General features: G+C 33.9%; 1 long non-coding RNA gene across 1 annotated transcript; it reads left to right on the top strand.

The window, feature by feature from the left end:
• The first annotated feature begins 1,833 nt into the window (after positions 1-1,833).
• On the top strand, positions 1,834-15,195 carry LOC140856447 (uncharacterized). Its single transcript, XR_012139660.1, has 3 exons — positions 1,834-2,005; positions 12,428-12,755; positions 14,940-15,195. It is a non-coding gene; the product is annotated as an uncharacterized lncRNA (long non-coding RNA).
• The last annotated feature ends 2,470 nt before the right edge of the window (positions 15,196-17,665 follow it).

Genomic DNA, 17,665 nt, shown 5'->3' with positions numbered 1-17,665 from the left:
CTCCCGTAGGAGTCCGGGCGGAGTTGCACTTGCGGTCGGCGGTGGAGCCCGGCTTCGGAGTTGCACTTGCGGTCGGCGGTGGAGCCCGGCTCCCGTAGGAGTCTGGGCGGAGCTGCACTGATGTCGATTTCGTTGAGGGTTTCGGCTGTGGGTATTTTATACCCAACAGATCGAATGCGGAGCAAAGCTTATAATTTGGTAATGATTTTGGTTTGTGCTTGATGGCCTTATTTTTGAGGCCATAGAATGCTAAGGTTACTGAATTTCTTTATATAGATCCTTATTTAGGTTACTTGTTGGATTTTGATGAGATTTTTTTGTAATCTTGAATAGTTTTCAAATTTGTTAGTTTTGTGGGCTTGTATTAGTGTTTAATATAGCGAGAATTATATGAAGGCCTACTTATTCGTCTTATGAAAATTAGCTATCTATATGTAGTTCTTTGGTGGTTTTTTTGATTGATGATTTTTGATATGGATAGGACTTGGATGTTCTCGTGATTAAAAAATATAATTTGGTACTTGTTGATACCATCCAACTCTATCAAAGAGTTTAATCTGTTGTTTTTGCTAGTGTTGCAAGCCACAGTGTTAAGATTTTGCTATTGAAAGTTCTAATGTAGAGTTTAACTTCAAATATGAGATCATTGGAAGTATGAAATTCTACCTTTTTTATTATTTTTTATTTTATTTTTACTCTTGCAATATTTGTAAGTGGTCGATTTGATAGTTCTCAGTTAAACAATTCTTGCTATGGATATAAGAACCTTGTTCCATTATCAATGAATATTATGAATCTTGATTTGACCGTAATCCTAATTTCATATGGAGGACTATCAATGGGGTTATCTTAGATTTGTTCCGATCCCTTTTCATATCTTCAAACATATTAGCTTAGATATGCATCTCCATTTTCATGGCCTGAAAACATAGATTCAAGAACATTCACTCCTTTTTTAACAAAGTTTTCATAGTTGTTGTGTCACATGCCCATATAATCTCAATCATATTAGATTTTGTTCTAGATTTAATTCCATTATGTTAGCTTCTTTTTTAGACTTATCTTTCATCTTGATGATAATTTTCAAGCCCAATATCTTGTATAACACTAAATTGATCAATGTGATATGTCCAAGTAGATCTAAACTCATAAACAGATTATTTATTATTAAATATTAAATTTTAAAATCAATCAATAAATATAATTCATAATTTTAAATTTATATTTTTAAATATTATTTTTTTAAACATGTATATATATATATATATATATATATATATATATATATATATATATATATATATATAATTTCATATAATCGAAACTATCAACTTTATTTTAAATTTTTATCGTATATAATTAATTTAAATAATTTTATATTTTTTATATAAGATTCTAAATTTTATTTATACTGATTTTTAGATATTTTTTGAATTACATATAATAAATTTAAATATTTCTACATATTTTAATATAAAATCTTAAAATTAATCATAAAAATTTAAAAAATCTTTTTTTAACCAATTAGCATCATCTAATTGATACATTCAATTTTATTTTTAAATTTTTTAATAATTTCATCTACATATAATAAATCTAAATATTTTATATATTTAGATATAATTTTTAAAATCTATCTAAAAGAAATTAAATATGGATCCGAAAATACAATGGATTAATTCCGCATGTAATGCTATATGTTCAGAATTGGGATTTGAACTCCAAATTTTTAGGTGGCCCAATCATTATCTTACCAAAAAAATCATTATCTTAATCCATAAAATTATACTTATTTTCAAATTAATTGATAATATATTTATATCCTTTGGACTCTGTACCAAAACTAAAACCTAGCCATTATCTGAACTTCCCAATCCGGCTGCTCCAAGCCTCCCACGGCCGATTGAAACTCCTGAGAACGAAAAAAAAAAAAAAACAAGGGAAGCATCAGGGGAAAACGTAAGAAAAATCAACGAAAACAAAGAAAAGACGGAAAAATGAAAAGGTAAGACCTTTTTCCATATAGATAGTTTTTTTTTTTCTTTTCTTTTCGCTTCATTTTCTTTTCATTTCTTTCTCTTTCCGGAGATGAGCTCCTGAGGGAGATGGGGGGTTTGGTTCCGGTTGGGGTTTTTTCTCAAGCACATGGGAACATACGAAAAACCAACGAAAACAAAGGAAAGATGGAAGATAAGACCTCTTCATAGGAAAAACCAACGAAAACAAAGGAAAGATGGAAGATAAGACCTCTTCCCACATAGATTGATTTTTTTTTTTCCTTTTCGCTTCTTTTTCTTTTCATTTCATTTCTTTTTCGGAGATATGCGGGAAGGAGAGCATTTGAGGGAGATCGGAGGGGTTTCTTCGGCTCCGGTTGGGGTTTTTTTCTTAAGCATATGATTTCGTGCGAGTTGTGGCGGTGTGAGTTGGTCCACTGATGTTTTGAGCGCTTAATCTTGCTCCAAGCATGATATTTTGTAGGGTTTGGGAAGTTGCCATCGAAAGGATTCTTCTTTGGCTACAAAAGTTTCAACTTACGGAGTTCTGTTCTCGGGTAAAGTGAATCCTGAAGCCCTCTAAACAGACGGCACGTGTCGCGAAGGCTATGATGCTTGCCAAGGTGCTTGCCCAAGTAGATGCTTTCAACCTAAATGCTACACAAACCACTGTATGCCCTGCATACTGCAACTCTTAAATAGATTCATGTCTCCAATTCATATGAGAGATCATGTTTGGGACAAGAACACAAGGCTATGATGCAATTATGATTCCTTTTGATCATGTTGATCTCCTTTTTTTCTTGATGTACAATCAAGAAATTAGGCTATATTGATCTACTTGGTAAGTGGGTTTCGCTTGAATTTTTTCCTCTGAACAGTTGAAGCGATATTTGAATGTGAGAATGTCAATGCATGATCTATGTGAATAGAACCTGCACACATATTATCTCAAGTGTCTGCATATCATTATGCACTAAAAGAGTAGATCGGTCAGTGTGATGGCCCAACCCGAGTGAGAAACCCAGCCCATGTAACAAAGCCCAAAAAAAAAAAAAAAAAAAAAAGGAAAATAGGGGAGAGGAGCCTTCTACCTCCTCTCGCCGGCTCCCAATCGGAGTCGGAGACGAACTCCCTCCGGCTCTATTTAAGGAGGAGATCCCTCCTCTCTTCCTTCCACCAAGGATTCTAAGCTCAGTCGGCGGCAATCACCAAAAAATTCTCACGGAAGATCGTCCCTGTGCCCGTCCAATTGCTCACCTGAAAAGCTTTGCCGGCGTCGGAGGTAAGCCTCCTCTCCTTCCTCTCTTCTCCCTTTTCCTTCCCGTGCCGATGTGCACGCTCGCCGGCGACCGGAGTCGTCGGATTTTGTTGCGGAAGAACCTTTCTTTTTATCGTTTTTCCGACGCCGGTGGTCACCGCCGACCACCGATTTTGGCCCTCTTCTCATCGTTGGGTCGCTCCCCTCCTGCCGACAGCCGCCCCACGCCGACTGCACCGTCGGTCGGAACACCAACGAGGGGACCGTCCCCTGTTTCGGCCCAAAAGAAACCCACGGGAAAAGAAGAAGAAAAGAAGAAGGAAAAGAAAAGAAAAAGAAAAGAAAAAGAAGGAAAAGAAAAGAAAAAGAAGAAAAAAGAAAAGAAAAAGAAAAGAAAAAAAAAGAGAAGAAGAAAATAAAATAATAATAATATAATAATAATAATAAATAGGATTTTCTCTTCTCTCTCTTCCGTGAAGAAAAAAAAAGAAAAAAAAAGAGAAAGAAAGAAAAGAAGAAAGAAAAAAATAAAATAAATTAATTTATAAATAATAAAACATGAGAAAGAGAGTTTCTCTCTCTTCCCTCTCTCCCTTCAGCTTGAACTAGTATTTTCTCTCTCTAAAATTGGACTTTCTCTCTCTACTTTCTCTCTCTAGAATTCTCTCTCTAGATTATTTCTCTCTCCTAAGATTTTCTAGAATTTTGAGAAGAATGATGATGAATTTAAATAATCCTCGTGATAGATTTTTGAGCCATGATCGTCGGACGGTACACCGACATCCACTTTGATCAAATCAGGTATTTTTAGATTTTATTTCTCATGATTTTATTGAATTGTCCACATGGTAGTTTCAGCATGATTTGATCTGATCGATCAGAATTTGTTGAATCATATTGTCTGAAGAATTTAAGATGAGCTTTCTCTCTCTAGAATTTTCTCTCTCTAGAATTTTCTCTCTCTAAAATATTCTCTCTCTAAAAAAGTTAGTGAATGAAGAAATTTCTTTTAATAGTCCTGATCTGATTCTAATGAAGAATCCTGATCCATGATTGTCAGACAGCGTACTGGCACCCACCTTAATCAGACCATGAATCTTTAGATTTGATTATCCATGATTTCGATCTAGCCATGACTTGATTTGATCATGTTGATTTCACCAATCGAGATATTGGACCAATCGTAATGTTGGATTGTGTCACCTGATCAATTCGAATTGTACCTCATGAATTCTCTCTCCACTTGATTTTATGAAATCAATGAATAAACCTCGGTCCTATCACTTCTTATCCGATTTGATCTGATAGTCAAATTTTGGATCGTTTAGGTCCTAATTAAATTTTGATTAGATGAAATTAGATGATCGGACTCAATCTAAACCGTTGAAATATGATACTCGTATTCTTTCTAATTATTGAAATTGATTCTGTATAGGATTGTGGATGTTTGATCATGGGATATTGCGATATGATCTACGAACAGAATTTTTGGAAGAAAATTTATAGAATTATTTGGATTTATTGGAAATGCGTTTGAGGTAAGTAATGTTTCATTTTTTCTAGATTTATCGGCAAATTATAATGTATTTTTCTGACATGATTTGTGAAACGATGCATGAATTGGATGAATGGTATTTTGTTACGAAAATATCTTATTTGAAATGTTATGATGAAGCATGATCGAACATATTGATTTTATGATGCATTATATTAATTGATTTCGATACTACATGATTATATATTTTATTATCGAAATTAGAATATGAAATATGATTTATGAAGAATTATAATATAAGAAACATTATGAATTGACAATCTGACTATGTAAAGGACCCTGCCAATGGGGGCATATACGTTGGCAATTGATTGTTCTGAGGATTTATGTCGCCAGCGAGACCAGCGACATGTCGCCAGAGAGACCAGCGACAAACCGCCAGCGAGACCAGCGGTTCCAAAGGACATGGTTGCCAGATGATTCGCAGCCTACCGCAAGCAGATACGCGGTATTATGATCCTGCCATAGGAAAAATGTGGTCATAGCTCATGGTTGACGAAAAGAATTTAAGAACGAAAGAAATTGAAATTTGGAAAGAAACTTGAATTTTCGAAAAAAAAATGAATTTGGCATGAATTATGTTGCATAATTGAAATTGATTTCGAATTGATGAACTCTATATGCTTATTTTTTATAAATGATGATTTACTTAAATGCCTGATGAAATCTGTTGAAAAATGATCATTGCTTACTGGGCTGTTTAGCTCATTACCTCCTATTTTTATTATTTTTACAGATGTTGAGGAATTAAGATGATACAAGATATGAATGGAAGAGTGATCAGAAGTAGAATCCCTATACTTTTATTTTAGGTTGAAAGTCTTATTGAATTTGATGTAAGGCCTATGAATCATTGTTGAATTTATTGAGATATTAAAGAAAATAAATTTAGGTCGTTATGTTTTGGATTTAAATTATTGACTAATTATTCCGCTGTTATTTTAAGATAACATGATAAGATGCCTTGCATGCTTATCGGAAGAGTTTTCTATGAGTATGCGGCGGTTGCCATGACCCTCGATTCACAATCTCGGATCGGGGGCGTGACAGTTAATATGGTATCAGAGAATAAGTGGATGAATTATGAAACATAAAATCAGATATAGAATGGGTGTAAGCAGATAGACACCAGGGACATTATAGTGTAGATCTTTGATGATTGTAGTGGAAGAAATATTTAAAAATTTTGATTAAATATTGAGATTATGTATAAAAGGATTGCAAGGGATTATAACATATGGAGTTTGAAATATGATAGATAATCTATAGATCATGATATGGTTAGTTAGATTTTGATCGAAAATAATCACAAAAGGATTGACCTAAAATTTTATTATGCATTGTGGTTATTAATTGAACATTGGTTATTCAAGTGAATCGTAAGTTCAAATTCGATGTGAGAATAATAATATGATATTACTTTTAGTTGAGAAGTTGACTATTATTGACAAGATAAAGATTTGACGATAAAATATTGTTTCAGGATGGACTAAGAAAAATCTTTTATGATGCTTGATTGGAATATTTATCGAAATTGAATTTGGTATGTGGATTATATATAAAGTGACATATTATGATGAATGCATATTTGAGGATATTACAAAGAAACCTATTTCTTATTGATGAAATCGATTATGAGGTTGTAGAATATTCATTGTACTGGAATCTTTAATCATCATCCTTAGATCTAAATAATGGATCTTATTATGTCTCTTGGAGACTACATGATTTGTATGAAATTTCAATTTAAAGATTTCGTATCTAAGTTGATCAAGAGATTTTTTGATATTATTGTTGAGGTTGTTAATGAAAAATTGATATCTTTAGATTAAGATAAAAGATCTGATTTATATTTATTTCAGATTAAGGGACCCATGTGAATTTACAATTTAGAAATTTTGGATTTAAGAATTGATATGGAGTTTCCTTTGCTTTTGTTAACGAGGTCCCTAATTGAATCTACTGTTAAATGGACATTTGATTTTTTTTGAAGCTTGTATGATTGTTATGAAAGGATATTTAATAGATATTGAAGATCCTGATGATAGAAATTTAAAAAAAAAAAATAATGATTTGAAATTCTTATATATTCTGATTATGTCCAAATTTGGTGGAGCATCGAAAGATTTTTTTTGTTGATTTGATTTATAAGAATTTTTGGTTTGGAAATAATCAAATTGAATTGATATGAGAATTAAGATTTGATTCATATTGATTATAGTAAATCTATATGATGGTTTTAAATATGATATTGGACTCAAGGGTTAATCAAGATTATTGTACACCAGTAAAAGTATAAATGAGAATCGAAAGTTAATCTTTGACTTCAATTGAAATTTGAAATTTTAGATCTTTTCTATTGATAAGATAAAGAAATAATTTGATCAAACTTTTTTTTGGTAAACCTAAGAAATTTTGATTGTTAGATCAGAGTGCGCAGCGGAAGCATGGTAATCTGGATTACTTTGAGTAAGTCAGGAATGCTGATTCTTTGAGTCAAAGAATTATGATAGATGATATGGTTTGATACAAGAAATTTATTGATATTAGAAAAAATAATATTTTAAAATTTTGAATCATTTTAGATATCCTAATGTGATTTTTAAAAAGTAGTGCTTTCACCTACTATGCTACAAAAATATTTAGCATCCTAATTCTAGGATGAGTGGATCCTTGATTTTTGATTTTTGATTTAGAATATTTAGAGATAAATTTTCTCTATCCTAGAATTAAATTTTATAATTCTCTATTTATTAGGAAGAATATGAGATTGTTTATCGAATAATGATTTCGATCTTAGATTATTATACTCAAATATTTATCTCCAGGGTATAATAAAATTTGAAGTTTGGACTCTTTTGATTATTATTATTTTTTTGACCAAATGAAAAAGATTGAGATTATCTATTGATATGGACGATTGTTCTACAAAAGATGGATTGGAGTTATTCAGTTTGATAATGAATCGATTAATTAAGAGTTATTAATGTTTAGATAAAGAAAATTGATATATTTACTTAGAATAGAGACATTGATTTTGATTATAAGAAAAATATAGTTTTGATTTAGATCAATTTTTGAGTTATTGATTTTTATTATGGAATGACTTAATGATAAAATTTGCTTCAAGAATTAGAATATTTAAGAGTTTGAGAGTTTGAGTAAGAAAAATTCAATGACTAGAAATAGTGATATTGATTCAATCAACAATGGTGATATTGATCTTTATGAAATGACTTAATGATGAAGTTGCATCGAGAAATAAAATATCAAAAGTTCGAGAATGAGATTGAAATGATAAATCTTCAACCTTTGAAAGTACGAATAAGAGAAAATATTTTTGAATTTTGATTGATTCGGATGTCATAGTATAATTTACGAAAGTATGTCTTTCTTATCTTATGATGGGTTGAAATTAAGAGTGGATAATATTTTAAAATAAATAAATAAATAAATGAATGATGATGAATGAAGTTCTTATGCAAGAATAGAGACATTGACCTTCTTCTATTCACAAGAGGTAGATTTGATTTTAATTTGAGTCATGAGATATTGAATATTAATTTTTACAGAAAATGAGATCATAATTTCGAAATCTTGAAATATTGAAAATCTTTGAGACGTTGGTTTTGATAAATAAGAAAATAAATTGTTCCATTTCAGATCAATATTTGATGTATTGATTTTTTCCTTATGAAATGATTTAAGAATGAATTCATATCAAGAATTAGAATATTAAAATATTTATGGATGAGATTCAAGTAAGAAACTATGAAGACTCAAGCAAGAAAATTTCGAGGACGAAATTTCTTTTAGAGGGGAAGAATGTGATGGCCCAACCCGAGTGAGAATCCCAGCCCATGTAACAAAGCCCAAAAAAAAAAAAAAAGGAAAATAGGGGAGAGGAGTCTTCTTCCTCCTCTCGTCGGCTCCCAATCGGAGTCGGAGACGAGCTCCCTCTGGCTCTATTTAAGGAGGAGATCCCTCCTCTCTTCCTTCCACCGAGGATTCTAAGTCCAGTCGGCGGCAATCACCGAAAAATTCCCGCGGAAGACCGTCCCTGTGCCCGTCCAATTGCTTGCCGGAAAAGCTTCGCCGGCGTCGGAGGTAAGCCTCCTCCCCTTCCTCTCTTCTCCCCTTTCCTTCTCGTGCCGATGTGCACGCTCGTCGGCGACCGGAGTCGCCGGATTTTGTTGCGGAAGAACCTTTCTTTTTGCCGTTTTTCTGACGTCAGTGGTCACCGCCGACCACCGGTTTTGGCCCTCTTCTCATCGTTGGGTCGCTCTCCTCCTGCCGACAGCCGCCCCACGCTGACTGCGCCGCTGGTCGGAACACCAACGAGGGGACCTCACGGTCCCTGTTTCGGCCCAAAAGAAATCCACGGAAAAAGAAGAAAAGAAGAAGGAAAAGAAAAGAAAAAGAAAAGAAAAAAAAGGAAAAGAAGGAAAAGAAAAGAAAAAGAAGAAAAAAGAAAAGAAAAAGAAAAGAAAAAAAAGAGAAGAAAAATAAAATAATAATAATATAATAATAACAATAAATAGGATTTTCTCTCCTCTCTCTTCCGTGAAGGAAAAAAAAGAAAAAAAAAAGAGAAATAAAAGAAGAAAGAAAAAAATAAAATAAATTAATTTATAAATAATAAAATATGAGAAAGAGAGTTTTTCTCTCTTCCCTCTCTCCCTTCAGACTGAACTAGTATTTTCTCTCTCTAGAATTGGACTTTCTCTCTCTAGAATCTTCTCTCTAGATTATTTCTCTCCTAAGATTTTCTAGAATTTTGAGAAGAATGATGATGAATTTAAATGATCCTCGTGATGGATTTTTAAGCCATGATCGTCGGACGGTACATCGACATCCACTTTGATTAAATCAGGTATTTTTAGATTTTATTTCTCATGATTTTATTGAATTGTCTACATGATAATTTCAGCATGATTTGATCTGATCGATTAGAATTTGTTGAATCATATTGTCTGAAGAATTTAAGATGAGCTTTCTCTCTCTAGAATTTTCTCTCTCTAGAATTTTCTCTCTCTAAAATATTCTCTCTCTTGATTGATTCTTTCTCTAAAAAAGTTAGTGAATGAAGAAATTTCTTTTAATAGTCCTGATCTGATTCTAATGAAGAATCCTGATCCATGATTGTCAGACAGCGTACTGGCACCCATCTTAATCAGATTATGAATCTTTAGATTTGATTATCTATGATTTCGATCTAGCCATGACTTGATTTGATCATGTTGATTTCACCAATCGAGATATTGGACTAATCGTAATGTTGGATTGTGTCACCTGATCAATTCGAATTGTACCTCATGAATTCTCTCTCCATTTGATTTTATGAAATCAATGAAGAAACCTCGGTCCTATCACTTCTTATTCGATTTGATCTGATAGTCAAACTTTGGATCGTTTAGGTCCTAATTAGATTTTGATTAGATGAAATTAGATGATCGGACTCAATCTAAACCGTTGAAATATGGTATTCGTATTCTTTCTAATTATTGAAATTGATTCTGTATAGGATTGTGGATGTCTGATCATGGGATATTGCGATATGATCTATGAACAGAAATTTTGGAAGAAAATTTATAGAATTATGTGGATTTATTGAAAATGCGTTTAAGGTAAATAATGTTTTATTTTTTCTAGATTTATCGGTAAATTATAATGTATTTTTCTGACATGATTTGTGAAATGATGCATGAATTGGATGAATGGTATTTTGTTACGAAAATATCTTATTTGAAATGTTATGATGAAGCATGATTGAACATATTGATTTCATGATGCATTATATTAATTGATTTCGATACTACATGATTATATATTTTATTATCGAAATTAGAATATGAAATATGATTTATGAAGAATTATGATATAAGAAACATTATGAATTGACAATCTGACTATGTAAAGGACCCCGCCAATGGGGGCATATACGTTGGCAATTGATTGTCCTGAGGATTTATGTCGCCAGCGAGACCAGCGACATGTCGCCAGAGAGACCAGCGACAAACCGCCAGCGAGACCAGCAGTTGCAAAGGACATGGCTGCCAGATGATTCGCAGCCTACCGCAAGCAGATACGCGGTATTATGACCCTGCCATAGGGAAAATGTGGTCATAGCTCATGGTTGACGAAAAGAATTTAAGAACGAAAGAAATTGAAATTTGGAAAGAAACTTGAATTTTCGAAAAAGAAATGAATTTGGCATGAATTATGTTGCATAATTGAAATTGATTTCGAATTGATGAACTCTATATGCTTATTTTTTATAAATGATGATTTACTTAAATGCCTGATGAAATCTGTTGAAAAGTGATCATTGCTTACTGGGCTGTTTAGCTCATTACCTCCTATTTTTATTATTTTTACAGATGTTGAGGAATTAAGATGATACAAGATATGAATGGAAGAGTGATCAGAAGCAGAATCCCTATACTTTTATTTTAGGTTGAAAGTCTTATTGAATTTGATGTAAGGCCTATGAATCATTGTTGAATTTATTGAGACATTAAAGAAAATAAATTTAGGTCGTTACGTTTTGGATTTAAATTATTGACTAATTATTCCGCTGTTATTTTAAGATAACATGATAAGATGCCTTGCATGCTTATGGGAAGAGTTTTTTATGAGTATGCGGCGGTTGCCATGACCCTCGATTCACAATCTCGGGTCGGGGGCGTGACAGTCAGAATGAAGCTATTATATTCGCATAATTTGCTGACATCAAAGTAAACACTTAGTCTAATATTGCCACATCCAACCTTAGGGATTGTCTTCTTTTCTATTCCATGGTAGCTCCAGAAGATGTCAAGCTTTACTTTTTTTTTTAAATTATTTTTTAAAAATAAAAAGAGGTGATATTAAGGGTGACAAAAGAAGGACAAGTGTAGGATCCAGGAAAAAATAATGTCTGATTCAAAACTCTGAAGGGGAGAATTGCATAAACAGAAGAGTAGAAGCCTTCCCTACAATATTTATCACATGTTTCGGTCCATTTAGGTATTGTTGATCTCTTGAATTGGATGAGCAGTCATCAACCTGAAATTTTACATCCATCTTAGAGTATGTAGGAAATAAGAATATGAGCTTTTAATTTGGTTGATCAGAGTGTTACCAAACTTGGGGCTTGAGATTATTGTTGAAAAGCAACCTTCAAAAGGTAATAACAGAAGTTCACCTGAGAAAGATCAGATTGCTTTTTATTGTGGAAGTAAGATTTTTCATTTTGCTCTTAAATTTGATGCTAATAAGACCCATAAAATCATAATACAACTTTAAGATGGCAACATAATCACACATCAACTTGCTAATATCCTTTGAAGATATATTTTGTGTGGTTTTATTTCTTTATTTGTGAAGGCTTTACATCAGGTTTTAGAAATAGAACTTCTTGAAATGATTGACTATCTGTGCACTAGCACAGACTTATCCATTGATTCTGCCTTTTCTGGTTTGACATATATCATTTTCATTTGCTTGTGCTAAACTGCTTATGTTTTGAATTTATAACACGCTGATGTTTGGTTAACAATATTGCATTAACCATGTTTCCACATGCATCGATAGTATCCTGTTCTCACATATATTCTCAACACTGGAAATTAGGTACATAAATTCTTAAATGTTGCTTTTTGGTGAGATGTGCCAATCCATCAAGAATTGCTGTTGATATGATGCTGACACCAAAAGTTTTGTCTAAATGTGTGTGGCGGATTACTTGTGTTACACGTGCATTGGTGCAAGATCCCTTTTTCACGTACAGCTCGATGATTTCCAGTTTAGAGGAGTCAGTGGGGATTTATAACTTGCCAAATTGGAGTGCGCCAAGGCTTCAAAGATTCACATCTAGTGCTTGCAGGCCCGAACAAGATGAAATGGAAATGAGTAACTGCACTATTGAAGGCAGACATTACATCTCTTCTTATATTTGCAAGTAAGTCTGACTTCTTTAAGCAGAAGCCTGCTGTGTAATAAATGTATGTAGTTAGTTATTGTTATCTACTGTGGCCATGGTCATCATCTTCGTTACAAACTTACAATCATCATAGTTTGTGGTTGTCATCATTGTTGTTATCATCATCTTCTTTGTCATGGTGAGAGAGAAGAAAAAGAGAGGTGATGGCATGGTGAGAGAGGAGAAAAAGAGAGATGGTGGTCTGTGGTCATCATCATTGTCATCTTTGTCATTGTCGGTGGTGGTGGTGATGAAACCCTAACCCTATGGAGGGGAATGGGAGAGAGGAGAGGACCATGTGAGGCGAGGAGGATCGGGAGAGAGGGGAGAGGAAGGTTATAAAGGCCTGAACCTGGTTTGATTTTGCAACTGCCTGAAACCATTTGAAACAAGGTGGAACCAAACAGTTCAACCAGGTTCAAGTTGGTTTTGACAAGGGATCAAATAGGTGGTTGATCCGTCCCGGTTCTTGGATGGTCTGATTCAGTATGTCTCAAACCACCCATTTCAGGATGGTTCTGCAAGCCTTGGTTTCTAATCATAATTTTTCAGTAAACCATCATCTGTCACTTGATTGACCATGAAAAAAAAAAACTACAACTTAAAGTTATACTGAAAATTGCATCTACCATTTGATGTTATTTGGATTATATGATACCATCAATCTTCGGAGTGTGATGAATTATTCTGCAATTTCTGTTAAACACATTGTTTTGTGATTTCTGTCAAACAAAGTCTTTGCTGATTTCGATTTGAAGCTGCATGAAGTTTTAAAATTTAATTCTAGAAGCAAATGCACATCGGAATGTTAATTTCTTTGAAAATGCTGATGTTGATAAAGAGATTTGGATTTGGTTCTTGAATGATGATTCTATCATGGCCTTGGTATATAGCATTGCATAGAGAATGATAAAAACTAGCCTTACTCTTTGCATTTCAAGTAAAACCAGAGAACTCAATGAAGTTGTTGGCTTCATTATTATTATTTAGATCGATGATTTTGAACAATTTACTTTCTAAAATTGACAATATATTAGGAAACTGAAAGCACAACATCACAAGGTTTGATTGATTCGCAAAATGGTGTTCAGAGTGTCACATAAGTGGTTAGTTTTTTTTGCCTCCTTCTGAATTGAGATAGCTTTTGCTTAAATTTCTGCACTTACAATTATTTATACCTGTAATGGTACTCAATACTTTTATTGAAATTCTCCTCTAGGTTGTTATTGACTCTTTTGAACGTACTGTGAATTCTTCAATTGGTTCATGTTCATGACTTGCAAAACATTGTGACATAGCTGGTGCAAGGAATCAAAGTACTTGTTGCAATTGTTGATTAAAATAAAAAATATGTTTGATCTATCAATTTGTGGCAGTAGTTTTGGTTCTCTCAAAATGTGTTATGTTGCTTCCATAGGTTTAAGTATGATCACAGCGGTAGAATAATCTCTTTGTCTTCTCTCTCCTTGTTCTTCTGTCCTGCATCACCACCACAGGCTTGAAAGCATCATTAACATACTAGACAGAAATTTCCTGCCATTGGTTTAAGTATAATCACAGCAGTGATCTTTTCAAGTGCAGATATTTAAGAAAAAGCTTTCTTGATCCTGAAGAAGGCCAAAATAATCAATCTAACACTCTAATGAATAAGATTAATAACTTAATTCAGTTTCTTGTTCAAACTTGTTGTCGTATGACCATCTCTATGGTAAAAGAGATGGTGATTGATTTGGAGGACATAAGCAAAAGACCCTGCAGGCAAAATCAAATCTCAAGGAGCCTTTGCACATTGAAGCAGACTAGTAAATTGTGAATCCGCTTAAGAGTTGTATGTCTACTGATGATGGATTTATTAGTTCTTACCATCACAACCACTTCAATGCCTGAAATTGCTGAAATGCATTCAGTTTCAAAGGAAGCTTTTGTATGAATTTATCATAGTTGGTTTGCACCATCTCCAATAGGATTACTGATCCTGTTGAAATTGTAAACTTTAAAGGATGTTCTTGTGTAATCTGCTTTATATTCTTTGTTAGTCATTACTCTTTCAATACTATCCTTTATGTCACTTTTTCAATAATGCCTGGTTCCTTTTCCATACATTACTTTTCATGCTATTAAATGGTGACATATATGTTATTCTGTTCTGTTCCTTTTCTGTAGTGAAGAATATACATGGGAAAGACAAACCTGGGAGAGGATTCTGCCAAAGTTGTTTACTTTAAGGACCTCATCCTTTGGCAGGAATCAAAAGGTTTATGATGATCTATATGGTTCATGGTATTTGCAAGGTCGTCACTACAGCCCATCTTGTAGTGACAGGGAAATAACGGGTCCAACAAACAAGGTGCTCAAAAATTGTTGGATACTTGAAATTTTGTAGTCTCTGTGCATTGTTTCCTTTTGCCTAGGTATGTTGGTATGCAACTTATAGATGCAAAGGAAGAACTCTTTTATTTATCGACAAAAGACCTTAATTAAGGGTATCAGCTCTTCTTCTTTACAAGATTTTTTTTCCTTTTTTGGTGAAAAAAGGATTCACTAAAGATGAATTTCTAAATTGTTGGTTTATACTAGAAGATTTTCATTTTCGTTGTAGTATCACATTTTTCATATTTACTGTGCTTATATCAGCTCAGGCTGTTTTTAGAAATCCAGACATTATGATGACAATTAAGTTAATTGATATCATCCTTTTTGTTCACTACTTACATCTCCTAAGTGTTTTAGAGGTATAGTGATCTCTTTGTCATCATGTATGTGATTCAAGTGTATTAACCATATATTGTATGTTATATTCAAAAATGTTCCATTGTTCTGCTTCATTTCCTATTTCATGCTCATAAAGAAGCTTATCTTTCTTCTGTTGCCCACACAATTTTGGGACTTAAGTATATCTTAGCATATTTTGAGTGGAGCTACCGAGCATGGACTTAGATGGGGAATATGGATACAGCACAATATGGATATGCTGATATGACAAATCTTGGAAAAATAGGATACAATACAGCTGGGATTCATAAAAGGATTATGTATGTATGCAATGCATTAATATATGTATGTTACACATATATGCATACATACACACAAATACATATGTATCAATGTATGTATAGAAAAAGCATCCATCAAGCAAAATAGCTTGTCATCATACTTTATACGATTATGTTAACTTTTACAAGCTTACTCTTAGTTATTATTCCATAGGCCATAATTCATTTATGTTTTAATATTAAAATACTAATAGACTAAAAAATTGGCCCTCCTTTGTATTTTGGAGGTTTTGGGGAAGTATATAAAGTGTACCTGGAAAGTATCCTGAGTTTGTGTTGAAAAATAGGATACTTAATGCAAGTATAGACACATATCTAAGAAGTATCTTATGAGTTTTGGTATCTAATAGATGTGACGTAAGATTTGAAGTATATGTGCTTTCTAGAAGTGGAGGCATCTCAAACTCATACTGAAGCCTCTATTATGCATCTGATTGCGGGTGACGAGCAAATGCAACCAAGTTAAATTATTGTTTGTGATCAGCTTAAATTTTGGAGCTGAAATATCCATAGTATTATCTACTGCTCCAATACGTTAGACTTTGAAGAACTTGGGCCGATAGAAGATATGGATGTCAGATTGCTCTAAGGGTACTCTAATTTGAAAACTCATCCAACTATACCTTGCAACCTAGAATACTCAAAGTATGTACATGAATTTGAAAAAGGGAAAATGTCAAGTCTAATAGCTACATGACAATGTTTATGCCATTTACAGGTTGAGATGGCATCAGAACATGGTTTGTAGTTGGTAATTTTTACCTATTAGTACGTAACTGTTGTGGCTTGTTTCTGGTTGACGTCGGAAGACAAAGAGATGCAGTGCTGGAGCAACCTGTAAAAAAATTCGGACTGGAAGATTGTACTCCGGTGAGGATCCTCTGACGCTCAAGTCAGAACGTGCAATCTATTGTGGTTTATTTCTGATTGACGCTGGAAGATAGAGACGCAGTGCTGAAGCAACCTGCAAAAAAGTCTGGGTTGGAGGATTGTGCTCCGACGAGGATCCTCCGACGCTCAAGTCAGAACATGCAAACAGAGAAGCAGAATTTTGAGCTTAATGAAAATGGATTACTTATCTGGATCCTCGGGATTTGAGTATTTATAGAGGAGATGGCTATGTAACTGTTTTTGGAAGACATACTGATCGAATCTGGTACGGTTATTTGGTTGCAATTCTCCGGATCAAGCGACTACACCCAGATAGGAATGACAACTGTGTCCAGTTGGTGCCTGCCTTTTAAACCTAAGCCTGGTCGATCCATTTTCAAGGAAAGATTAGAGAGTGTGGCGTGCCGATGAGGAGTTGGGATTGATAGTTTTCCGACCAAGACTCGGTTAGATGGGTTGATTCAGAAGTTTAGCCGACCTGTAGTTGTTATGTGGTCTAGAGATTATTTTGATATGCAAGCCGAATAAGGATCGGATGCGTCTGAGGATCAACCAGTTGATTCTCCGACTAAGGGTCGGATCAAACCTTTTTCGTTCAGGATTTCGGATAAAGAACCGCCCAACTAGAGGTCGAATCAGAAATGGACCGACCAGGGGTCGGGCGAAAATAGCCTTCGACCAAGAGTCGGAACAGATATTTGCCGATCATGGGTCAGGTAAACCACAACAATTAGCCCGCTTGAGAGATGCTGATATGGACCCGATGGGTCACAATGGGCTTAAGTCTTCATACATTACTGGTCTATTCCAGATCACTCCTAACATATACACCCCTACTCTCTAGTCCGAGCTCTGGTCGGGCTATGGGAGTATTTATTTCGGTATTCTGAATGGCCGGAGATGTGAAGAGTCCTTTTTTAAACCAAATGTCTGTACGTGGTTTTT

Source organism: Elaeis guineensis, chromosome 1, assembly GCF_000442705.2.
Source record: "Elaeis guineensis isolate ETL-2024a chromosome 1, EG11, whole genome shotgun sequence".
Classification (NCBI taxonomy): domain Eukaryota; kingdom Viridiplantae; phylum Streptophyta; class Magnoliopsida; order Arecales; family Arecaceae; genus Elaeis; species Elaeis guineensis.
This window is presented reverse-complemented; position numbering and strand designations above follow the sequence as displayed.